The 25766-nt window shown below is 37.7% G+C and overlaps 2 protein-coding genes across 13 annotated transcripts in view; one reads left to right on the plus strand and one right to left on the minus strand.

The window, feature by feature from the left end:
• The window catches only part of GABRD (gamma-aminobutyric acid type A receptor subunit delta), a 107237-nt gene extending 98218 nt beyond the window's left edge, over window positions 1–9019 (minus strand). Inside the window, exons 1-3 of one of the 2 annotated variants that reach the window (XM_075773260.1) lie at window positions 8917–9019; window positions 8092–8190; window positions 6509–6547 (exon numbers count right to left, since the gene is read on the minus strand). The gene's annotated coding sequence lies outside the window, so the exon portion shown is untranslated. Of the gene's footprint in view, window positions 1–6508; window positions 6548–8091; window positions 8191–8431; window positions 8881–8916 lie in introns of those variants that run through there. The other variant, XM_075773259.1, reaches the window with a different exon arrangement.
• A 31-nt stretch (window positions 9020–9050) lies between these two features.
• The window catches only part of GNB1 (G protein subunit beta 1), a 44288-nt gene continuing 27572 nt past the window's right edge, over window positions 9051–25766 (plus strand). The window contains exon 1 of one of the 11 annotated variants that reach the window (XM_075773261.1): window positions 9051–9411. The gene's annotated coding sequence lies outside the window, so the exon portion shown is untranslated. Of the gene's footprint in view, window positions 9412–9754; window positions 9820–9912; window positions 10229–11648; window positions 11779–25766 lie in introns of those variants that run through there. The other 10 variants (XM_075773263.1, XM_075773268.1, XM_075773269.1 and 7 more) reach the window with 10 other exon arrangements.

Consider the following 25766-nt stretch of genomic DNA (forward strand, 5'->3'; position numbering starts at 1 on the left):
TTGTAAATTAGAAGACTCACCCTACCCTCTTGTTCAAAGACATGAATTTTCAGAGGTTCAAGAAGTGTAGACCTTTGCTGCAAGTTCTTTCATTCTTAGCAGCAACTCAACAGCAAGGTAGATATGGGACCTAAATGCTCACACTTTGATTCTGTTTTTTGCAACTCAGTTCTGTAAAGAAATTTCCTCCCTTCTGCTCCTCCCATGATCTTCATGAATTTCTCAGACTAATTCCTTCTGCTCTGGTGAGCAAGGAAATACAATATGCAGATCTTTCTAGGAATCACTGTATCATTTAGCCTGCTCAGGTTGTGGTTTAATGTACCATTAGAAGCAATTTTCTCTTCTAGGTTTTCTATGCAGTGCTTTACTGTCCAAGACCAGCACAGCAGGGAGTACGCATAACTAAACCAACACAAAACATGGGCCTTGATGACTGGTGATCCCTATTGCTTCTCTCACAACTTCATGACCAGCCATGTCATTTCCCCATTTTGTATCTTCAGTCCCTACAGCTCTTAGGGCTACTTAAACAACAGCCTGCATTGTCATACAGTCTATGAATAACCCCTACAAACCTTATAAAACCTTCACACAGATTTTTCTGGAGCTGCTTCTGAAATAATAAGATTAGCATGCATTTTTTTGTTCTTCGCCGAGTTCTCTTCCACTGCAAGAACAGAGTGGTTGGGCTGAATTCAGTTGCCAATTTTGCTTGATATGGATGATGGAAGTCTACCCATTTTTCAGACTATCTTTCATCACTGTATTTTGTTCAGTCCCCACACACTTTCCCAAATAAATGCTTACTTTTGAAGTACAGGATGTGACGATTATTGAGTCTGCTTATTTTATTACCTATTGTGATTAAATTAATGACTACTGAACTTTCTAAGCATGCCTTATCCCTTTCCTGTATCACAAATAGGCTTTGTTTGACTAAACATAGATACTCCAAGGACAGTGGTACAAGTCCCTTTCCTCCAAGTATTTTTGCTTTATGAATGCAGGGTGGTGGTTGGGGTTTTTTTCTGGAATCTGCAGCAGCACTGAAGCTTTCCTGCAACTGCAGCAATGAAACAAGGTAAGGCTCTTTGAAAGATCAGTGCTCTCATCAGTAATTTCAAAGTTTGGTGGCTGCTTCACTAGGACACACACCTGTGCCCACTTTCTGAAATTGCTATGTCAAGGATGGAAGAATGTTCTATAGGAATCTGACACATAGCGAGGTAAGCAAATTCTTTCTTGTATTTGGAGGTATTTCTTGCAGGCAAACTTCATGGCAGGTCTGATGTGTCTGACATCATGGAAAGTCTAGTTGCTAGGCTGAATTCTCAATGTGGATTCTAAATTCTCAGTATCTCCAGAGTACCAGTTGTTTTTCTGTTAGTTGCTCAATGAGACAATGATCCCCTTGAGGAAAGTCCCTTTAAATGGGACTGCAAGTGAAATGCAACTTAAAAGATTACTTAAAGGAAGACCTACAGGTGTGCAGTTGGTTGTGTGCATGCATGTGTGTATTTATACTGTAAAATCTGATTTCTAAGATTATTATAACAATGTCCTTTGTTGCTGTTATAGCTGGAGGATAGGTGTCCATACCGGAAAACATACTTCCACTTACTTGCTTCTAAATATCCGTACACTGACTCCATCAGTTCCACCTCAGCTCTGAACGACCTATGCTCAGTACAGGATATGAGACTTTTGAAAAAGTTGTTCATACCTTATTTTTTAGCCTCCCCTGTTCCTAGCAATGTTTGCTGTGATTTAAGCCGCTGCAAAGCCAGCTATGTTTGTTCCATGCCACTAAGGGATTTCACAATGTTGAAAAAAAAAAAATCTATTGGCATAGGTGGGACAGCCTCTTTGCCAGAAGCACCAAAGGACTTCTAAAAGCTGAGCTTGGCTTGCCAAGTTTAAAGGTACAGTGAAAAAAGTAAACTAGTAAGACATGCTTGAATATGAAGGAAAAACAGAACAAGACCTTATACAATCCCCAGCACATGAAAAAGAGCTCTAATACAATTCTGATTGTAGGAAAAAAGCACCAAAACCCTATTCTTCTGGCTCTTTCAATATGTGTTTGTATAAATAAAAGAAAAAAAAATTGAGAAAGTGCTTAGTAAGTGTACAGAGTGGCTTGGACCAATCTTAAGACACTCATATATGTTTCAAGGTTGGAAGATGAACATACAGAAAAATTCAGAACAGAGCTTACTCCCAGCAGAGAAGCGCTGTTATTTTGTTGAACAAGTATACATATGTATTACAAAATTACATATTTGTATCACACTGTTAAGACTCTATCCTGGTATAAAATTATGACACTGCAAGGAATACTAGATCCAGGTTCAAGCAACCCCAACATTTCATCTCACTTCTTTCCATAAACTGCTGGGTGGTAGTGGCTAAATAATTTCACATTGTTATGCATCAGTTTCCTATGTCTAAGACAACAGTGGTGATATTTTTCAGCTTTGGAAAATGCTTCAAGGTATGCTAAACATAACAATCACACTCAGGAACTAGGCAATAAATTTTTATGATTGTTGAAGTCAGAGATGTTTATGGCATTGCTTTTTAAATGGTTCACAAGGCAATAGTAACAAGGTTTTGCCCTGGAAATAAAACTACCTCAGCCAGAATTTATGAGAAAACAAGAATATATATAGTGTCCTTTAGAACATATGTAGACCAGTGTATACTGTCCTCATGTAGCTTCTTCTGCCTCTGTCAGGAATGATATATACAAAGACAGTCCTGTAATAGATATGCTTATTACATTCACAGTAATGTATCTGTACATCAATGCAGTAGAACGAAACCCATAGGAAAGCCATGGGCCTTCACAACTGTTCTGCTTTGCTTACGGACAACAATGGATTCTTTTCAAAGGATTTTGAAGCAACTTGCAAAGTCTCTCAACAATTCTGAATTAACTGTTCTTGAATCCATTCCACAGATAAACCATAATTCATGCCATAAGAAAGAAGTTCACTATCTTCCAAGACTGTATTAGTTGAGAAACTCAGGTATATGGATTTTCCTGCCTTTCTGTTCTAAATTACAAGACGACTCTCAAAACTAGTTCCCCCTACCTTAAAATCTTGTCAATTATATTCTCTTCAGGCTAAAACAGTTTTGCTAATTTTATGCTTTGTTCTCAGAATTCATTTAAAATAACTCTTTTGTTCCATAGTGACAGGCAAACTGAAAGAAACTGTGAGAATGCAGAATGTAACTAAGGAGACTGAGTTACTCCTACTTTTTTGCTCTGCCTGGCCTCACTGAGTATTTCTATTCAGTATGCTTTTATTTATTTATTTTCTTTAATGAACAATCTTGATGCTCTTCTACCTGGGTCCTTGCTCAGAAAATAGCAGCCATGATTTTCATTCAGTTGTTAAACTGGAAAACAACAACAGGTTGGAACAGATCTGAATCAGTTTAAAAAAAAAAAAAAGCTCCTGATCCTCTGAATATACTTGGGACTGAAGCATATGTGACATTGAAACATTGTACAAGCTTCATTTAATTTTGGTGGAAAGACAGGAGAAACAAGGGTTCTGCATTGCTTTTGGGACCAAATGGAGTGAGAACTTCAAACAAGATATATTGGGTTTGTGTGGCAAAGTTTTGGTAGCTTTGGTGGGCACCTGGCCTCCAGCCAGGGTCAACCCCCACACAAGATCAAAATCACGTGAACGTCTCTATGAATCTCTGCAGGTTTAATAGAATGCACGCTATAGAAATCAAAGGACACGAAGGCAGACAAAATATTCTGGAATGGGAAATAGTCCTGGTGCAATTCTGGAATATGAGGTGGTCCTTTAGTTGTTATTTTGGGTAAGTCCATTAGAAACACTTACCTGGGAAGTCACAAATAGAGAAGTGAAGACAAAACAATTATTTATTACTTCTGTAGTATTTTTATATCATCTGAGGAGCTATGCAATTTTAAGAAGTGCAGATTTTCACCCTTTCTTTAGAAAGCATAATTTATACCTATTTGGTGACAGTTCTTTCAGAGTTCAGGAGCATCTTGAGTTACCATAAGAATCACACAGTATATTTACTACAACAACAATATGTAAATTTTGATTATAACAATGCAATAACAATGCTATTTGTATGCAAAAATGAATTACATCAAGAAATTACAAAAATCCTGACAAAACAATCAATAAAACATGAATAGTATATTTCTAAACAATGTGCAATGGCAATTTCACTTGCAAATAAAACCTGTACTCATTAATACAATAGTGACCAAGTTACATCCCTGCTCTTCTTGTTGAACCAGAACACCTTCTCTCAGGAGTATGCAATACCTGTCCTTCTATCTTTTTTGCTTTTGAACAAGACTTCCTACTCCTGCAGCCCAAGAAAAGCAGCTGTTCCCCTTTTAACTATTACACTGACAAAGATCTCATATGGATGCCTCCAAAAGTACTGCAGTATGCATTATGGTATCATTAAATGTGTAAATGTCATTGTTTCTAAACAATGCAATAAGGCTTTGAGAGGCAAATCGCCTTACAAGTGGATTAGTAAAGGGGAAAAAAACAAAGAAATTAATTTTAAGGTGAAGTTTCCACAGCTTTCAAAGGACGTCACATGTCATGGTTACTTGTCATGTGAGCTACTAGACTCAACAATTCTACTGTACCCTCCAGCTCTGTATTTCTAATTGCCTTACTATTAAAGATACAGCCATATATCTGACAGAAAGCGTAGCTGGGATTCCTGAAGCAGTTCATTAACATAACCAGTCTAGTCTGCACATTTGAATGAAGGTTATTGCCTCTGAATGGGACACACATGGCTATCTGAGCCACTGAATTCCATCATGTGGCATCCTGCAGACGTGAGGCAAAGTTTTACAGATCTGATGACCATGACACATAAGTGAGAAGACCAGAATACAGGAAACATTCCAGGACTTCCACTCCCTGGAAGTATTCCTCCTCCTCTTACAGAGTGTAAGACCTCTGCAGATGAGGGAGGAAAATCGCATTTTAGGTTGTCATGATTCCTAAGTCTGTATTTGACAAATATTTTAAAGCCTCTCAGTAGCCTTCATTTTTACCTTTGATGACAGTCACACACATGTAAGAGTGAAAGCACAGCCTGGATGCTGAAAGCTAGAAAGCAACTTTTGATGTGTACGCAATCATTGGGTCTATTCAAGCAGATACCCTATTAATCAGGAGTTGGTAAAAGTATAAAACCATGTGTGGCATAATTGTTCCCCGTTTGGAAAAGTTTGGAGTAATACCGAGACAGACATTTTTCATTTTAACAACCAGCTTTTTTGTATTCCACAAAAGGTTTGAAACAATGGTTTTTCATAGCCTTGCCACCAGCGTGCTACAGTGGTGCTATAACGTGCAGGTTTTGAATGGCAGAGCAGCCTGCAAAAACAGGTGTTCTACTAGCATACCAGGTATGACAGATAGTTTTGTCATCATGTTTGAAACAGCTGAAGAAATACACAAACTAGTGAAACTGCCTAAAGATTCATCTGATTGCGTATGCTCTCTATAAAGGGGTTAATATCAGCTGATTGAGAAAAAGGGGCAAGAAATTTTGCAACTGAGAACTATGGAGCAACCTGCTTACAGGAGAGGTTTTCTTTAGATCTAAACCAAGCTTCTGGAGAAAAACTTCTATTTTTCCTTCAGCTGACCTTGTCTTCCATGTGTGGAAGCCTCAAATTTGAGAAGTTTCACTATTTTGTGAAATTGTGTGAGTTACATTTCCCATCTATTTCAGGTATTTTAATTTGCTTTGGCTATGCTAACTACTTCAAACTGGACTAATGAAAAAAACCATAAAGATTTGGTTTTGTTAATTGTGTACAGTAGATAGTCAGGTATTAGCAGATATTTTCAGCTAAATTTTTAGTTACATACAGTATTTTTGTAATATACAGAAACAGATAAACTCATACATTGAATAAGTCCACTTATTCCTGGTGATTTGCATACTCTTCCACTTAATACTACAATTTAGGACAGTTTCTGTATGTATCTATATGCACACACACAAAAAATGAAGATTAAAAATGAAAAAGAAATTTAAAAAATAAAGATAATGCATATATAGTGGCTTCCAGCACAGGACTATTCAAAGACATCAGAATTAAACACTGTGTTGGACACAGTAATGTGTGATTCTTCTGCCAGATTTTAAAATGCAGCAAACCTGATTTGTCCAGTGAGATTTACAAAAGAAAACAAAAAACCCCACCTGAAACAACCCCCCACTCTGTAAACAACCATTTCCAAACTTCATAATCCCTCTTCATACTAGTAGTATAACTATATATCAATCAAATTTTTCACTGGAGAATAAGATATAATTAAGTCACTGGATCAGAAACAGGAACTACTGCAACAGTTGTATTTTTACAAAAGAAGAGGTGTGGTGAAAGCATTAGTTATGTGTATATGTGGTTATACTCAGCATGTATAAACACATTCGGCTAGTCCAGTTTCCTTACCCAAATTCCATGGATTTAAAGACATGGCAGAGCACAGACCTGTGGACAGAAATTCCCTTTAGCTTTCATAAAATAGAAAATGCATAAAAATTAGAATGCAAGAAAAGAAAGAGATTCCTAGGAGAGGATAAGATCTGAATGTGTATTTTATTAACACCCCCCACCTTGTTTAGGTAATATAATTGTCCCACTACTGAAAGTATGTAAGAGAATTATAAGGAAGAAAAGCAGTATTTTTATGATAAGGCATGTGCAATGGGGAAAACCCCATGCATTACTTTATTATGATATAGTTAATTCACACAACAATTCTTCTAGTCCAATAACAAAATCTCAATGCTATTACTCTCTTGAAGAAACAAAAGGTGATTTACTATTTGTTATGAACCTCACAACGTTATTTTTGTTCATTACACAGATTTCTTCTGTATGATCCAGTGTTAGCTGAAAATTATCCACAAAATCTCGTAAGACTTTTACAAATTTTCCTTAGCAAAACAAGGCTTTTTTTTTTTTTTTAATCCTTTATGTATCATTCCTTTTATCCCCCAGATGTAGTAAGTGGTCATTCTTTTCCCAAAAATCGTGGTCTATTCCCAAACGGGCATTTTAATCTCTACTATGCATAAAAGCAATCTGTAACTAAATAAAAAATAAAAAATCATGCAACTTGCCTACTATAAATCTGCCTCAGTCTCTCTGACTCAAATATTGCAGTAATGTGTGTAACTGCTTTTGAAATCTCCAGAAAACTTTGCAAATATCTAATAAACTTCTGGTGTTTCTTAAGCACTTATATTTAATCAGTATTTTGCAGATAGGAATGCTAGATGAATCTCTAGCCCCAATCTCACGAACATCAACTCACATCCCTAACCTGCATACGTGTGGTTCCCTAGATTTTAATGTCCTGTCCATGATGCACGTGCACGCATCTTTATTTCAGGAGTGGAAGAGAAATTATTTCCCTATCATTACTGAACAGAATATAAGCAATTTGGGACTGTAATTCAAGAATCTGTTATTCTGATTTCGGTAAATTTCTTGTTATTTGTAAATCTCAGTGCGAAGGATTAAAGCTTTAGCGCAACATACAGATTATTTAAAAACAAACATTTGATTACTATAAACCAAAGGCTTAACCGCACCAGGAACTAATAGTTTTTCATAACAGACAATGTGAATAATAGCCAATCCACTTTCCTACAGTTTAATTGGCAAATCTATTTTTTCTCTTATTAACTACAGGTAACCACGCCTACCTTCCCACAAAGCATGATGGCAAGTAACAGTTTGTTTTAAATTCTGGAAAGGCAAGCAATTATTAGGGGGAGAGTTTGCAGGAAATGTATTGGTCTTTAACCTTTTTTTTAATTAATTTTGCTACAACGTATTCTTTCTGGATAGGTTTTTAGTTCAAAAATTGCTATAATGCTGTGGGGTTTTTTACCTTTTAATGTAAACCTACTTGGGTAGTAAGGTAATCTTACCTCTTAACAAAGTATAAACAAATAGGGGAAAAAACACCCAGATTTATACCTGTGATAGGAGAAAAAGTGATGCAATACTGTATGTATACTTACTTTGTATTACTAAGTAATAATATTTTAGTATGTGAGCACTGGTGTGAAATGATGCCATCTTGGTAACATCTGTCCTGCCAGGCTTATGTGAGGCCCAGTCTGTAAAACAGAAATTGCATTTTTTTAATGTTCCCTTATTTTTTGTTTGACTTGCTCTTTTCTGCAATGCCTTCCAGAGCAGAGATGGATGCTCATTCTGTGAGAATAAAGGCAGCTCTGGAAACTTTGGCTATGCCAAGTACCCTTTCAAGTGATGTTAGAAAAAGGAAGTTATAAGCCTACTGAATTGTGACTCGTTGTCAAGTTCTTGAGGGAAAGATGGTAAAACAAAGGTATTTACCTCACAGAAGTAGCGTTTTAAGACCTCTGGCCCTCACTCCCACCATTACTCGTGCTCAGCAGTCCAGAGTTCTTACATTCAACGTTGTCTTACTCTGGTGAAGAGGTATCTGCCTCTCCTCCGAGCCCTGCTCTCTCTGGGAGACTCTCTACTTTAACATCGTTTGTAGGGTTGTGTTTTCTGGTCCGTTTTTCTTTTGTTCACGCCAGGCTTTCAAATACTTGTTTTCGGCCTGCAGGGGCGGCCTGGGCGCGGCGGGGGCAAAAGCGAAACACCCTCCCCCCCCTCCACCACCCGCCCGCGGCCTTTGTTCGCGCTCGGGAAGGAAGCGCCCGACAGCAGGGCCGAACCAAACCACGAAGGGCGGGAGGCGGCAGACGGGCAGTTCCGTGCGTCCCCCGCCCGCGGGGCTGACTGACGGACTGACTGACTGGAAGGGCGTTGCCCGCCCGCGCGCGCGCGGCAGGGGGCCGGGGAGCGAGCACCGTAGCCGCGTCCCTCTCGGCGGGTCCCCGTCGAGGCAGCGAGGCCTCCGGCGCGGCGGAGCCTGCGCTTACCGTTGGTACCGCCGCCCGGCAGGGCGGTGGGGGTAGGGCGGGGCGGTGCCGGGGGCCGGCGGCGGGGCGGGGAGCCGAGCCGAGCCGAGCCGGGGTTTCCCGGCCGGGCAGCACGGGCGGGGCGGAGGGGGGAGGTTAACCGCGCCCAGGCTCTCGCTTCCCGATGGCTGCGGGGAGCTGAGCGGGCACTCAGAGCGCGAGGAGGAGTCGAGACCCAGCGACACCCCCCTCCCCCGCGGCTCTCTCCTTCCGACTCAACGCCCCGGCCGGCGCTGCTGCCTCCCCGCGACCAGCCGGGCAGAGCGCGGGCGGCTCCCCTCCTCCGCCCCCCTGCCTTCCCCTCCCCGGGCCGGCGAGACGCGGGCAGGAGCCGCGGGCGACGGACGTACCGGCCCGGTTAATGAGCAGCGGCCGGAAGGGCAGGTAACCGTCTGAGGGGCGAGAAGGTGGCGGGTGGGGGGCGGGGGGAATCCGCACAAAAGCCTCGTCGCCCTCCTTTGCGCCTTCCCGCCGCCACCCGGCTCGCCCGGCCCCTGGTCCCGACCTGGCCCCACCCTGAGGCCATCTTCCCGCCAGCGGCGGCCTCGGCTCCCCCTCATCCCCGGTTCCTTCTTCCTCTGCGCGGCTGCGCCCGTCCCCCGCTCCCCTCCCCCGCTCTTCCTCCTCGCTGCCGCACTTCTCCTTTCCCTTCGTCCTCCCCTTCCGCCGCTCCCTCGGTTCTCGCGTCGCCAGGGCGCCGGGTTGCCCCCCCCTACCCCCCCGCCGCGGTGGTGCCCTCCTCCTCGCCCACCCGTTCTTCACGGCCCCCGCAGGAGAGAAGGGCGGCTAATGGTTTGTCCACCTCTTAGCATGGCGGGGTTAGAAATAGCCCCCCTCCCCCGCGCTTCCCCACCTCCTCGGTGCTCCAGCTTCCCCTAAAAAAGAAGTGTGTTTGTAGCTGGAGGAGGAGGAGAAAAAAAAAAAGGTGGGGGTGGGACTGATTCTCTTGAAGGCTTTAAGGCGAAAAGGGAGGAGACCTTGGATCTTGCGGGGTTCCATTTTTAATTATAATTAGGCTGTAGTGGTCTCTGTTAGACGGTTTGGGGTGTTTTCTTGTACGCGTTAAGATACAAAAGGCGAGTTTCCCGAGCGATCCAGCCGGCAGAGGGAATATTTGGAGAGAGATTCAAGAAAAAGCTATGGTGTGTCTGCTGTAATGGTGGAAAACTGATTAAGAGGAGACGAGGGTGAGACAAACAGGGTAAGACTGCTTCCAGCAGCCCCCAATCCAGTGAAGGGCTCGCAGGTTGGGCTCATGCTGTGTATACCGGGGGGAGGGAGGGGTAGAGAAGGTTTTGTTCTCTTTAAAATCAGAACCGAGGATGGATTTAGACTGCATATTTGTTGTTCCCCCATGTATTACGGTGCTGCATATTTTTGTGTGCCCATAGCAGCAGTAATGAAGATCATGGAGGGTGTTTGTTACAATAGAAAAATGGAGTTTTCTCCTCAGAAATGTTGTTAAAAATATTGTTTCAGTTCCCAGCTTATTATTGAAAGGATTTCAGTATTATTTTTTTTAATCCATACAAGGGATATTTAAGGTGTAGCATTTTTAATTCTACAGCTTTGTAGGAAATGAAGAGGTGTAAGGTCTTGTATGTAAATATGAAAGAGATGAGATGTTTTATTTAAAAAAAAAAATCTTGTCCAGAAGAAAATCAGAATGATGTAGAGGTTGTTGTAAGATGTCAATTTATCATTCCTGATGATGAACTGAAATTTTAACGACTGTGATATTTCATTATTCTCCAACAAAGTCATGGTTGGGATTCGTTATTTTAAATAAGGCATCCTTTCTAGGATGCCGACTGCCACGTTATTATGTATTGTCTCCACAGTAGAAAATAGGAGGAAGGGACTGTAAATGTAAGGCTTAAGTGATTATTGAAACAGCTTTTTAGAATAGTTGGCTCAACTTGGAGAGATGATTTAAGGCTGAAAAATTAAACATTTTGCTGCTGTAAAATATCCACACCTAATCGTGAGAGATTTATCCCATATTTTAAGCTAATCTGCTAAACACGAGGATGTGAATCAAGACAAAATGCTGTCGATGTGTATGTGAAATACATGTGAGAAAACGAAGATACTATATTAAGATCTAAATTTGTTCTAAGTGTAATATATTTTTTCCCCTTGCGTGCTTTAGGAGAGGAGAAAGAGAAGGGGTGATAATAGTGTAGTTGTTTTGGTGGCTGCAGATTAGGCAGGGTGTGTGTTTGATTTTCTTTTTGCTGTGAATGAATGGATCTTTCTGTGCCTGGGCCCAATAGCTGCAACAAGATGGCGTTTGCAGCAAGGCAGCTCTCATTTTTCAACTCCTCCTCACCACAGCTTTGCCAAACTAGATCTTATTTCGTAATTGTATTTTAGATTTACTTTCTTGTTCTCTTTGCTTTCTTATTTTTTGGGGTGGAGGTAGGAGGAGCATTTGGAAGATCGTTTCAAGAAATCTGTGGTTTTTGTTTTTGTTTTTTTGGTTTTTTTTTTTTTTAATTTTTGTGAGCTCCTCCAGATAGGAACTAGGTGGGAGGAGTAAATAGTTTTATTGAAATGTTCACGTAGGCTCTTACTGGATAAAGGTGTGACATAATTTTCTTTTTTACCTTGCAGTGCCTGCTTAATACCATCAAAATGTTCTTGGCTTTTATTAAGCCTGTTGCTGAAAAACAGTATTTTAAACCTAGAGCGCAGGTATACAAAGACTCTGCTGGGGCTGTGTACTGTTGCTGGTTCTCTGCTAGCCAGGTAATCATCAGACCCCGTGCAGACAGTTATCTTTCTGTAATACAAAAGAATCTCCCATCTGTTTCAGAATGCTAACAATTTATTGAGGCTTTTAAAACTGCTTTTGTCCTGGAATTTTTCTCATACTCTAGGTAACTGTTCTTTTTACAGGAAAGAAAAAGAAATGTTTTGGAGATATTAAAACAGTTCTGTGTCTGTGAAGTATTGTATTTTAAAATGACATTACGAATTTCTAAAGCCTTTTATGTGTGTTTTTTAGTATCTTTTAAGTAAAATGGACTTTCAGTTTGTAACTTTTCTGATATTTCACTGTAGCGCCAAGCTTCTTAACTTTGGTAGCCTAAATAAAATAGCTTGGTTAATATTTGATATACTGAACTCAGGCTTAAAATAAGACACTACCCAACAAGAAAAATAAGAAATGCTTGTTATGTCTCCTGTATTCAAATGACCTCCAAACCTTTGGTAATATCAACCTTCTTAGCACTGTTTTATCTATGACTTAATATATAATCAGTTGTTTGTTAGTTTACTGTAATAGCCCAGCTGTAGTTCATACAAAAGGAAGCTAGGAAGCAGAAGAGCTAATTTGCAGTTGAGGCGTGTGTTCTTTTGGGGTTTTTTTTGTTTGTTTTTTTGGTTTTTTTTTAAAAACAAAAAACCCCAACCTGAATTAGCTGAATGCATTTTACTCCTCCAGTATATCAAGAACAATTTTTTAATCAAGAACACTTGTCCAATAAATTTTCAGTTCCATTAAGATGGTACTTTTAATGTGCTATGGAACTTGAAACTAATTGTGCAGTTTTTTTGGTGCTACTACCTTGGCCTTTCAGTGCAGGATCAGAAAGCAGTAGGGTGAAGTGGGATTCTGTATTGAGTAAGATAAATGGCATTTATCTTTGTTTAGTCCTTGCAGTTGCTAGGTTAGTATGTAGCAAGCATCCTACCCTGAAATCTTTGACAACTACATGTAAAGATAGAATTCCACAGTAAATCCTAGCAGAACAGTTTTTAAACCACCTCCATAAAGTTTTGTATAATTAGGAAGTGTGTAGAATTTTGTATAGCATTATTCTTAATGTCAATCCAAGAATAAACACTTTACAGCTATTAAAAATTTTCAACCTGGAACAGTTAAACTAATATACTTAGAATAAGGAAATTCTTCAATTATTACAATTGTTTTCAAGATCCTTTAATTGTAGTAGAAATATATATCTTTTATGTTTGTAGGATGCCTTTTCCTGAAATTAAGCAAGATGATGTTGGCTGCAGTGTGTACTAACTTCCTGGTGCTTTGGAGGCTTCAGCTTGGTCATGTGGAAAACAACTATAACAGTTTCTTCCGTCATAGTTACTTAGTTATGATTTCTCAATCAGTGTGAAACAAGATGCCAATTCATATGAAACTTGTGTTGCTTTTGCAGATTCTTGTGATGCCTATTGCTGTAGTTAGGAATGTTAAGGAAGTGTTACGTTTAGGTAGTTTTGTAGTTACTGCAATAAAAAATTGGACTTGCTTGCTTTCCCTGAAACCAGCAATAGATTTGTCTTCTGTATGTCAGGCTCAGCTCATGTTTTAGTCAGTGAATTGGATTAAATTCTTACTGTCCATGGATTTTGGCTCTCAGCATTAGTGGATTGGTAATTGATATTCTCAATTTTAATATCCAGTTTTAGCCATATGGCATACCATATTGTTTCAAGAATTGCATTTAGCGCTAGTTTGTTACTAGCAAGTTGAAATGAGAAATCATGCGTTGAAGTGGTTGAATTATGCTTAGGTGAGTTGTCTTTGGAGTCTCTAATGCCTATGTTAATGCCAGTATTTTGTGTAATTTTTTTTACAGTATTTTACTGGTTATGTTGAGAAAAAAGTCTATAACCTTGAAAGCAACTAGCTCGTGTTAATGAAATGTTTCTTAAGCATGTGATTGAAGATAAAGTGGCATTTTTTTAAGGGAGTCTCTTGATTGCTCGAAGTTTAGAATCAAAATGAAAAGAATATGTATCCCATTCAAAATGGTTTTTTTTCTCCCCACTGATAATGTTGGAACTAGTATTAGCCAAGGTCGTGATAAAAAACAAAAATACCCCTAAGCCCCTATGTTTCTATTTAACATAGTATCTCAATTTATTATTTCTTCACAGGGTGTCTAGTATGCTGGGGATTTTGTGTGCGTGGATTTGTTTTTCACCAAACAGAAATGTATGCAGAATCCATAGATACTTGAGCCAACTGGTAGTTCAGCAGAACATTAAGAGGTTTTTAAAAGCTTTGAGCTGGCTATGAACAGTACCTTTACTTAAGTTGCCAAAGTAATCAATGTAAATTACTGTGGAAGGCTTCCTAGTACAAAAATATGGACAGTCCAAAATAGGTTTCAAAGCAGAATACTGCATTTTTATTAAAGCACTAGAAGAATTCTAAGTAGAGAGAAAGGAAATGGTTAGCCTTTGAATAAAAATACACATTTAAAAGTGGTTTTGGGAATATAAAGATCAGATGTTCTTGTCCTGGTTTTTTTTTTGTTTGTGTTTTTTTAACAGCCAACTTTCTGAAATGTGCTCTTTACAGTTAATATCTTGTAAGACTATATTCATTTGTATTAAATGTCTGTGTCCATTGCATTTATTAGAGTGGTATAGAATGTGTTATGATTTGTTAGTCTCTTGAAATATAACGAAATATTTCTGCTTGTCTGGAAGACTGCAGTTGAAACCTTGAGTACTAGGTACAGGGGTAATGTTTGCCTTGCCCAGTGAACCCAGCTAGACTAATGACATGACAATATTCATGCATGCCATCTGGAAACAGCTAAGATGGTGTTGCCTGCTATGTGCATCTTGCGCTCGGTGTTTGTGGGGATGCTGTAATAAGATGCTTGCATGATAATTTTTGTATTTAAGCAAAAAAAAAAATATTTTTGGGGACAAAGTGTAATTTGTAGGGAATCTTGGAAATAATAACTTTAAATTCGGTCCAGGATTTTCAGCACTGTCCTGAACACTCAGTTGGTTCTCAAAATTTTAAAGTGGTGGAAAATAAGAATCCCATACAAAATGTTACACATTGACCTGGTTATTGTCATTTTAGTTCTTTAGTGGCAAAGGAGGGGCGGGTGGGAATGACAGGACACAGGAATAAGTGCTTGAGAAAACAGCTATGAAGCAAGTACTTCAGTTGTTTAGATGTTGCCAGATTTAAGTCTTTTTGAAATCCAATACAAATAACTATAGCACATTTAAAATAGGAATGTTTTAGAAGATGTTGCAGGTGTTCAGAAGACCTGGCTTTGGATTAATGAATAAGTTATCCTCTGCCAGCTATTCCATGGTAATTATCCAAGCCTGCACTCTTAAGATAAATGCAAGGTTATTCAAATAGGCATAGCCCTTCTTCATGGGAGACCAAGTTAATCCCAATATCTCAAACTCAGTGTAGGCTGAAAGGGTACATATAGATGACTGCTGTGGGCCAACTAATGTTGGAAACTTGCTTGAGTCTGAGCCCTGTTTGGCTTGTGGGCAAGTAGGATTTGTAGGTTAGTATCAAGATCTCTGAGATTTCTTACTGACTTGAATACTCTAGTAGACTTGTTTTAAAAATAGTTTTTCTAAATATATTTGTCTTAAGAATTGTTGAAAATGAGGTGGGTTTGTCGCTTGTCACAGACTTATGAAGCGAAGAGCTATAGTCATTTTTTTATTTGGTGGGACTGAAGGGTTAAAATTTGATCTTCCTGTGCTGTCTCTGTTTTGGAATCCTAATAATGGACAAGTGAAAAGGTGGCTGAAGACCTGAAGAAAGTGATCTGAGGGAGCTTAAAGGAGGCAAGATACAAGGTATCTCTGTAATTGATGTTGGTAAAGATAGGCTAAATCTTCAAATTCTTTTCATAGATAGTATTTAGAACTTGATGAGGGGAAAAATTAGGAGCAGATAACGAAGGGAAAGAGTGATTTAAAAAAATCTAGTTGCCATTTTAATGTGAAATGTAGTTCATTTCTATACGTAGCTTGTGTGAAAGTGCTGCTTTAAAAATATGTATTTTTATTTGTTTAAGTGGAACTTCAGCCTGTCAAATCACTGTAATTTCTAAAGGTGTTATGTGTAGAAAAGAAATACCTTCTATATGTTATAAGAATTAACTGGGTTGTAGGTAGCTAAATATTTTTTTTTCTATGTGTTTCTACATTGGTCTGAGAAACAGGAAGGTTTGCCTAAATTTTTTTTGCTGGTTATGTTTATCATGTTTTTCTCAGATGAGAATATTTTTGATGTCTTCTTGAAAACTGCAGTAATGCCTGCCAGCACTCCCCAAAAAGAAAATATTAATTTTCTGTAATTAGATGGATTAGATAATTTTTTGTAGCTTTATGTAATGTAGCTCTATATTAAAAACTATGTAAAGATTTTTGTCACTATTTTCAACTTGCCTTTTTTTTCTTTTTTTTTTTTTTCTTTCCTCTCTAGCAAAGGGGGGGGAAAAAAGGTAAAACCAAAATACTTATCTCTGGAAACTCCTGCATGCTGTCTGTCAAAGTAGTTGTGAATATTTTACCAGTTCAGGTATCAGTGGTGATTTTGCTCATCCTCATTAAAAAAACCAAACTCTATTATTTATAGGTGACTAAATAAGAAATTTTGCAAAGCTTTCTCTATATGACTTTCAGAAAGGCAAACACCCACAAAGTTGACATCATTGACAGGAAAGCAATGCCTTACTTCTGTGGCTTTTTTTTTTCCTTGTGTTACAGTAGGCTTAATTAATTACAACAGCCGATGCCAGTTATTTTTTTTCTTTGTGAGAAAGAAAGAGTTTCTGCTTACCTATTGCAGGTGAACTCTTAATTCTATATATCTTTATTTTCTTACTGCTTTTCTGGCCTTCTTGCCTATCTTGGGCTAGATTTAGGGAAACACCTTAGAAGTGTCTTCAGTAACATCTGCTTAGTGTTCATCCTGACTTTTCAGGATTTATTGAAATCTGTCAATAAATAGAGGCTATCTAAAATTATTTGCAAAACCATTAAGTTATTTGACAAGCTGACTGGCTTTTGTTTTATTTTTGTGAAATGTCAAAACAAATTTCCGTCACTATTCTGACAGATGAATTTTTAATTGTGCACTTCAAAATCGCAGTTTAACTTCCATGGAGACTGAAATATACAATATACATGCCCAATATTAATGGTGTATGCTTTACTGTAAGGACTTTCTCATTGGGACATCTGTGGTAACACAGGGTATATTTTGCTAGACTTGTGCTGAGGGTTACCGAGCAGGCTGTTAAGTTTAGGAACGTTTTTGGAGATCATGTGGTATGCTTGTGTCTGTCCAGATGTTGTGCCTTGCAAGCTGCTGCCTGTGGTGTTGCTGCCCTTTTGTAATTGGTGGGGAATGTGGCTTTCTTCTAGAATTAGAGAAAATGAACTACTTTGGTATATTCTCTCTTAAAATCACAACACTTTGTATTCAGTCCAACCGTTTGGATTTTTGGACGTATTTGAGGGATTTACTGAAACAATTGAGAGAGGAGGTGGGTCAAAGCTCCAAGATTAAAAGCATACAGAAGATGGTATTAATGTGCCTGTTTTTGTTGATGCAGAGATCTTTAAAGTTATGCTGAGTTGTCTTCAGTAGTGACATTCGTAAGGCCAGGGAGAAATGTTCACTCTGTAACCAGCGTTGACCAGAATTCCCCAACCTTATTTCTTAGTTTGATATGTGCACAATACTGATGCTTTCTGGTAAGATCTTTGTGGTGAAAACTAGTGTAGTAAGTCTGTCTTTGCCATTATGTAAAGTTCTGTTCCATTTAAATTTATTTAAATTGTTGAGCTGATTCATCCTGGTAACACCAAGTGGTTCAAGGTACATGTTAAACACAGCAATGCTCAAGTCTCAAAATAAAAAAAAGTAAACTTATGTTTCAGTATATAAAATACTGTGACTTATAACTGCATAATACAAAACTTAGTGTATGTTTTGTTTCCAGTAAATGAAGTAATAACACTCAACAAAGTAGGCCTATACATGCTTCAAGATGCTGAGAAGAAATCCGTTGATGGTCCTCTTGGATTTTTCCTGTTTAGTTCCCAAAACTGTTTTCTTTAGATACCCTTACAAATGTGTTTGGAGAGTGGTGGTGGTAATTTTTTCTGTTTGTCTAGAAAAAGAAAGTAGATGTGGTAGTCTGCTGAAACCTCTGGTACTCAAAATAAGATTATATTGTACTAATTAAAGAGCTCTCTTTTATTGGAACATATGTTTGATATTCCTGTTGCACATTCTTTGTGAAGTGGTAAAATACTGAAAATACACTGCTGTCTGTTTAACAAAGGTATTGTCTCTACAAAGATCAAGAACAGTTCATTTGATGCTTATGGCAATTTAGTTGTGTTTCAGGTTACTAAGTCCTGGATTTCCCTACAAGTTGTCAGATGAAGTGCCTGAAAACTTACTGTAGAAGTTAATACACAGCACTTTGGTTAAAAGACTGTATAATACTTAAAGATGATGAAATAATATTGAACAGGAACAATTTAACAGATTTTTAATCTTGACAAAGTCGTGTGTATTTAATTGAGAAGTTGAGGAAGTGTGTACGTAGGTATCTGATTATTCAGAATCCCTCATTAGCCTTGAATTCGACATACTACAAATTCAGGATATCCAGGATTCAATTATGTAATGGTTTCAAAAAGAAAATTGTGTATCCTTATAATCAAATGGAGTATATATCTTGAAGAAAAGGAGAAAACATCGAAAAAACACTATAAACTCAGAAACTTTGAAAATATAATGAAGTTCTTCCAAATATTTTGGAAGTCTTAGGCAAGTCGTTAGATGCAAGAAGATGCCCAGTGATCTTCATGTTTGCTTCTAGTCTGACTCTTCTCTCTTCCCTTTAACTCATATTAGAAGATGGAACTCATGCTAAATCACACATTGGAAATTCCAGTTTTTGTTTGCTACTCTGGGGAACAAATAAAAAGCATTTTGAACAGCTTTTCTTCAGATAAGATGAGATGTTAAGCTGTATCACCTAGCTAGCAATGGCTACCCGTTTACCTGGATACATACCATGGAGAATTCAAGATTTAATTAATTTGGTTTTGATTTCTTGGTCTAATTTATCCTGTGGTAATTTTTTTGTTCCATATCCTGCTGTTGTGAATTAAACTCAGAAGGGCTCCCTCTGGGGAAGCCAGTTTTTGCTGCCCTCTGTCTCAAAAGGTGGCATAGACATCTGCTGTTCAGCAGCTGCCTTGCCAGTTCACAACTTAGCACGTTAAGGAAACCAAGATGGGCAAATTAGTTTATTACCATGCACTGTGCTGCAAAACTGTGATAGTTTGAGTTCTAGTTAATGAGCAGCTCAGCTCTTGCAGAAGATGAAAGAACTTACAAAAGCAAGCTGAGGCTGAAGTTGGAGTTGGAAACAGTAATTGTGTGTTTTCCCAAGTCAGAATCCTTAACATTCTAGATAAGGTGGCAGTGGCCTGTCAAAGCTCGCTCTCCTTCTGTTTTTACAGGACCAAGTTGATATATTGACTACTGCAGTTAGTGTCCTTCCTGTTTTAAAAAGAAACTCAAACCCACCCTCTCCTCAAAACCCACAATTTTGCACAACAATAGTGTCCAGGGGCTCCAAATAAACACAAAGTAGTGCTTGTATAAAGGGGCTGTGCAGAGGATCAAGGGGAATGCTGCAGAACCTTAAGAGGTTACGGATTTCACCTAACCTTGCTGGCTGCATTAAACAGACTTTGCTTTTTTGACTTCACTTTGCACATATTTTTTTCCCTAAAATAGATCGAAATGTCTTCTGATGTTTTCAGTTTTGTCTTAGTTAATTCCCACCCTGACTCCTAACCTTAGTAGTACTTTACTTGTTTTTATGTTATTTCCCTCTTTATTTTGATCACCTAACCAGATGCATACTATCTAGAAGAATACAACTGCTACTTAAAGGCTAATGCCACAAGTTTTAAGAAGGTTAATGCGGTATTATGGAAAGAAGAACGTCTAAGGGTGGAAGCAAGTATTTCCTGTTGTACCTTTGAGCTTTCTGTTGTGAAACTGTCCCTGGGTTGTACTTGAAGTTTACTTTTCCTATCAGCATTAAGCATTGTTGCATTGTCTGTTCCCAAACACCACTTCTCCGTCTAATGGCTTCAGGGTTCCCTGTGTTACTCTTCAGTCTGTCAACCTTGCTTTTCTTGTTCCTGTTCTTCTGTACCTTAACTTACTTTGTATCAACGGTGCATATCAAAATACAGTAATTGCTGGGAGAAATCAATGAGCTACTAGAGCATCTAAGTCATTGCTATCGAAACTAATGGAATTGCTTGCATGTTGATTAAAGATGGGTTATGTTGATTGCAGGGCTAGAGAAGAAAGTATTGCTCAGTCTGTTTTGGGTAAAAAGATTAGAGAAGTCATGCCATGTTAATCTTTACTGAGTATTCTTTTGTGTACTATATGCATATAATATGTTTTGTTGATTTTTAAGGGCCACTGAAATACTTTTTATCTTCAGACTGGTATTGGAAAGCAGTTACTTCATGATGTAGCTTAACTTATTTCTAACAGGGCTCTGTTATTTTCTTACTGAAGATCAGTGTGCTGTTTGAACACCTGAATTCTCATTTCAATGGAATACATGTATTCTTTTTACTAATTAGCTGAAGATTGGATAAGATCTTCAGCAGTTGTAAAGAATATTTTTCTTTTAGATGATCTCTGAGGCTTTTTTGTACTTAACTACCATATTTTTGTTGAGGCGGGATGTGATAGTAGTTATCAAGTCTTGTTCAGCCTGTCTCTAAGATAGGGTACCTTTGTTGCTTCTATTGGATTTTTTAATTATGATTATTTGTGTAAAAACTTTATACAGTAAAGCTTGCTCACTTTCTCAGAGTTGTTGCAAGTCACAGCAAAAAGAGGAAACCATGTTAGTGGAGTACTCTTTCAGGATTTGATCCTAACAATGAAAGGTATTTTGGGTGGAACTCTTGATATGTATGATAAAGCACAAGTCAAGTTTGACAGAATATAAATTTATCTTGCTGCTTCTGGAAACGTAATGTGGTTTTCATTAGTGAGATCCTTAGTGCAGTGAGACGTGTGAGTATCTCAATTAAAATGTGTGTCTATGTGCATGGATAAGGGAGATGCTTTTCAGAAGCCAAATTGTCCATGAAAGACCACCGTATAACTATAAATGTCTCCCTTAGCTCAAGAATGAGGGTGTGTTGATTTAATTGGTTATTTCTTCTAATCTTAAATGGTTTGATTTTTTTTAAGGATGTAAAAAGTAGTATTAATAAATGTAGCATTCTGAAAGTTAGTTGTATTTTTTAAAAGGGTGTAAATAGGAAGCAGCTGATTATCCTTTGACTCAGTTGACTCTTTACTGGCTGGCATATGCAGAATGAAATGGATGAATCAGCTTCTGTTGATAAAATAGTTGAGCTGAAATTTATGGAAATACACAATACAATAATAGGAGTTTTTATTAATTTTTAGTGCTTATGCATGTACATAGTCTTACTGATTTTTTTATTAGTATTTTTCATGTCTAATTTTGCTATTTTTGTTTCTGCTTTTTTTTTATTGTAAATAAGTGATCACATAGCCCATTTCCTCCTCTAATATAATAAATATTGTAGTGAAGGTCTTAATGTACCTGCTGATGTCACTGTAGTGGTAATGTCGGAAACAATACGTGATTTTTAACGAGGTTGAGAAGATTGTGCCAACACAGATGTGTTGGCAAATAGAGCTGAGAGAAATATTGTTCAGGCTTTTGGAAGGTACTTGTTTTCTCACACTTTAACCCTCAATCAGTGGCAGTTGATCCACCTGATGGACTTTATTGAAATCTCCAGGATTTTGGTAACAGGAGGTGGTGTGATCAGCTACCTCTGTGCCAGGTTTTGCATCTAGCCGTTCATTTGCTTGTGAATTCAGTGCAACATGATCCAGTCACGTGCTTTGCTCTGTGAATTATTTGGGGAGAGCTTGAGCAGAACATCATGATGATAGGGTAATAAATCAATCTTCATGAGGACATCTTGAACATACTTAAATTACAGACAGTGAATTGAAGACCGACTAGAAAATTGGTATACCTAAAAGTGACTTTTAAAAAACAATCTTTGGAAACTTCGTAAGAATTGACAAGAATTATGTTTCTTAATAGGATTGCAACTTACTATAGACACGTTCTTAAACTGTAGATTACAAACTTGTTTTGATACCTGAATAAATGTGTTTCTAATGTTAACTTTTACTAAAAGGAAACAAGTATACATGTTTAGGTGTGTAATGTGTTTTCATTTGTGGTGTTATGATTCTGTCACTGATTTGTCACGCTGGGATGATGTGTAAACTGGGCCCACACCACCATGTGTCCATTTCTAGCTTCTGGGAGAAAATGTACTGTTTATACTTTGCATTCTGAACTGCCCTAAACCTGCCACCTATAGATTCAGCTGATCTAGATAAGAGATTACACGTTTTCTGAAAAGATAATCCTCATACTGTGGCATTACTTCAGGTCTCCTGAAGAAGAAATAATTAATTTCTTGTTTCTGGGTGATTTGGGGTTGCTTTTGCATTATTTTGTTCAACTTCTCTGCAAACTCGTTGCTGTATAACACTTCACACACCAGGCAACCTTCCTATCTCTGACTGATTTGTACTATAGTTTTACCTTTGGTATTTTCCTCTTCTGCCTTCTTAACGCTTCTAAATCCAAACTATGAAACTGTTCTCATTGTTAGCAGCATTCCAGATAGCTCCTGCTATGCATGGTTTTTTCCTCTTAAGTAAAGTTCTTAAGCATTCCTGATGCTAAAGGACTTATGTAAAAAAATGTATTTCCTCAAAAAATGACAAAAAGTAACTTTAGCACAATTCTGAGGGGATAACATAATTACTGATTTAAAAAAAATAAAATTGGAAGGAACAATGACATCTGGACAAATGGCACAAAGCCTAGTTGATGCATATTGGTGGGCATGAGAAAGTAACTAAAAACTTTTGGTTTCTGGTAGTTAGAACAAAGTGGTTTGGTATTTTTTTTAGCCTAGTTTTTGTTTCTGCAGCTCATGCACAGTTAGTTATGTGTTACTGAGATGGTGTTTGGATCCAGCAATATTTGGTTACATATTCTTACCTTTGTAGCTACTTCTCTGTTCATGGCGATAACATTATTTCTAAATAAAGAGAAATACAGTGCGTGCCAGTGGTGTTAGCATTGAAGTAGGACTGTGATATCCCTGTTGTGCATGTGCTCTGCCCTGTTTAGGTAACCAGAGATTCTGGTCAGTTTACAAATGAAGTGAAAATGCCAGTGAAAATGGGGGCTTAATGATAAAAGAATTGAAGGAAGCAATGAGATAGTTGAAGTAAGAAACAACTGTTCAATTACTGTAAGGCTCTGCAGATAGAAGCATCTAGTAATAAATGCTTAGTCATTTCTGTGTTGATTAATTAATAGTTATATATTCTTCAGTGCTGCCTGGGTTTTGTTTTTCAGTCTGAAGGGAGATTTCTAGTAGTACGTGACAACAAAATTGCTTGGTTTTGGATAAGGGGATAGTTTATTAAGTGACAATTTTCAGTGACTTATTTTTCTGATAAATGTAGCTAGAAATTTGTGCAAAAGCAGGTTCTAAGTTTTCCTGACTTACTGTGGGTTTTGGGTTTTTTTTTTAATTGTAAGATTAGGAAAGAAGACAGCCCAAACCATCATTGGCCAGTTTGATAAAATTGATGCAGTTTATAGATAGATGTGTTGCTCTTCAGAAGGAGTCATTGCATATAGATAACTTTGGACAAAGGAATAAAACCTAGAGTATTGACTTTTGAGATTCTTAATAAATAAAAGTTTGTTGAAAACTGGTACTAAATATCAGTAATTTTTGTTCTTAAAATAAGTTGGCTTCCTATGCCCACCACTTATCAGGAAGTGTTAGAAAGCTCTTAAATGTGAATTTCTTTCAGAGCAAGGCGGAAGAGAGGTGTAGTTAGGAAATCTTTTGATTTGAGTCACTAAAGTAGCAACAGTTCCTAATATTTGTGAACTACTTCAAAGATCTCCTAAGACTCCTCTTTTTAAAAAATGTGATTTTAAGCATTTGGCTTTAGGCATCTGTTAAGCTTGTAATAATCAGTTCTTTTATTTTTTACGTAAATTCTCTGCTTTACCTAGATTTAATATTTTATTTTATTTTTTTAATAATGCATATAGCTTGCAGATGCATTTAGAAAGGATTAATGAAGTGACCTGTTACAGTCCAGGTTTTTATGCTTAAATGCATCAGTATGTTTTTTTGGTTTTTTTAAATGTAGGTCATGGGATTAGCATCAGGAAATATATTTTGGCAACATGGGGATATGCTGTCTTCCATGAAAACATATTCTTCTGACATATTGAGGAATTTGCACATAGAAGTTAACTTTTTTTTGGTGAATTATTCTCATTCTGTAACACTTTTGGAAAAGACAAATGCAGTGTTTCTCTGAGACTAATTAAAATTTGGGACTTTGAGTGTGAAACTGTCTTATTGAATTCAGGCTTTGCAAGGTTTCCAGATTTGTTAATATCTAGCTTCTCCTCTGAATTTTCTGAAATAAAAACTTAATTTTTTTATTTTTCTTTTTTTCTTTTCTGAGTGCTATCAGCCATTTATGGTAGATGGAGTTTTGGAGGGTTTTTTAGTTTGTGGGATTCTGAAGTGCTAAAACTGCTGTCCTCACTGCTTAATTGAAAGCAGTGTGATGGAAGGCCATGTTGACTGGTCAGAAGCTGTTTCATGTACATCTGTTATGCCTGGATTTACCTGTTATATGTGCAGTTTTGTGTGAATAAGGTTATAGGATGAAGGAATGTAGCCAGGACTTTAGAATGACCCTAGACTGACCTTTATTCTTCAGCCAGCAATTTTTCTGTGTTCTGTGGAGCTATGAGAATTATTTTTTTTTCCTAATGCAGTCTTCTAGATATGTCAAGTAGGGTAGAAAAAGTGCACAAATTTCTTCAGGAGGAAAGCATTTTCAGATTTCTACTACTAGAAATAGGTGGTGGTGGTGGTGGTAAGGACATGTCACTTGTAATCCTAAAGATTGTAGCTCCTAATAGGGCAGCAACTTTATACTGTTAAGTCATGAACGGAGCTTGAATGTATTTTTCTCAGTCTCGTGCATGGGAAGCAGGTGAAAGATGCTATTTACGAGAACAACTTGTCTTCAGACACAGCACACACAACAAAACTACTTTTTTAGAATTTTGCGTTACTAGGTATTGTGCAGGTTGTATGCACAAAATTTCTTAGAGTATTAACATCAGTGACCCTTGTAGAAAGCTGCCTAGTTAAAATGGGACCTGTAATTCAAGAATTGAGCTATATGTAATGATGAAGCATTTGTGAAATCAGTTCATTCAGTCACAGGTGGTTTTTAGCTTGTGTAATTATTTTGTACTTGCACACTATATTGAAAATGAAAATTTGTTAGCTCTTTAACCAACTAATTGAGAGTTAACACTTATTGACCTGATATTCGCTTGTTTTGTGTGTATTTCACACTAATATATGGAAAAATGTCTGCTGAACACAATGACTGCTTCAGCTGGAAGCTTGGCAATTCTTCAACACAAGAAGCAGCCAAGACCTCCCACAGAAACAGTCCAGCCTTGCTAGCCTTTGACTACAGAAGTGTTTTCAGTAAGTTTTCAAAGGACTTGTACAATCTAGCATTGTCTTTACTAACAGGTTTGCAAAGCAGATTACCTTAGTAAAGTATTGCTTGCTTTTCAGAGCTTATTTGCTTAGAAATTACAAATTTATTTTCAGAAAGACGTTAAATAAATGAGAAGTTGTATCCATTCACTTGAGCATATTTAGATTTATGAAATTGTGATTATTATTTTATACTTCTATAGGCTGTCCTTCAAAGCTGTTCTTGT

The sequence above is a fragment of the Balearica regulorum genome, chromosome 21, assembly GCF_011004875.1.
Source record: "Balearica regulorum gibbericeps isolate bBalReg1 chromosome 21, bBalReg1.pri, whole genome shotgun sequence".
Lineage (NCBI taxonomy): Eukaryota > Metazoa > Chordata > Aves > Gruiformes > Gruidae > Balearica > Balearica regulorum.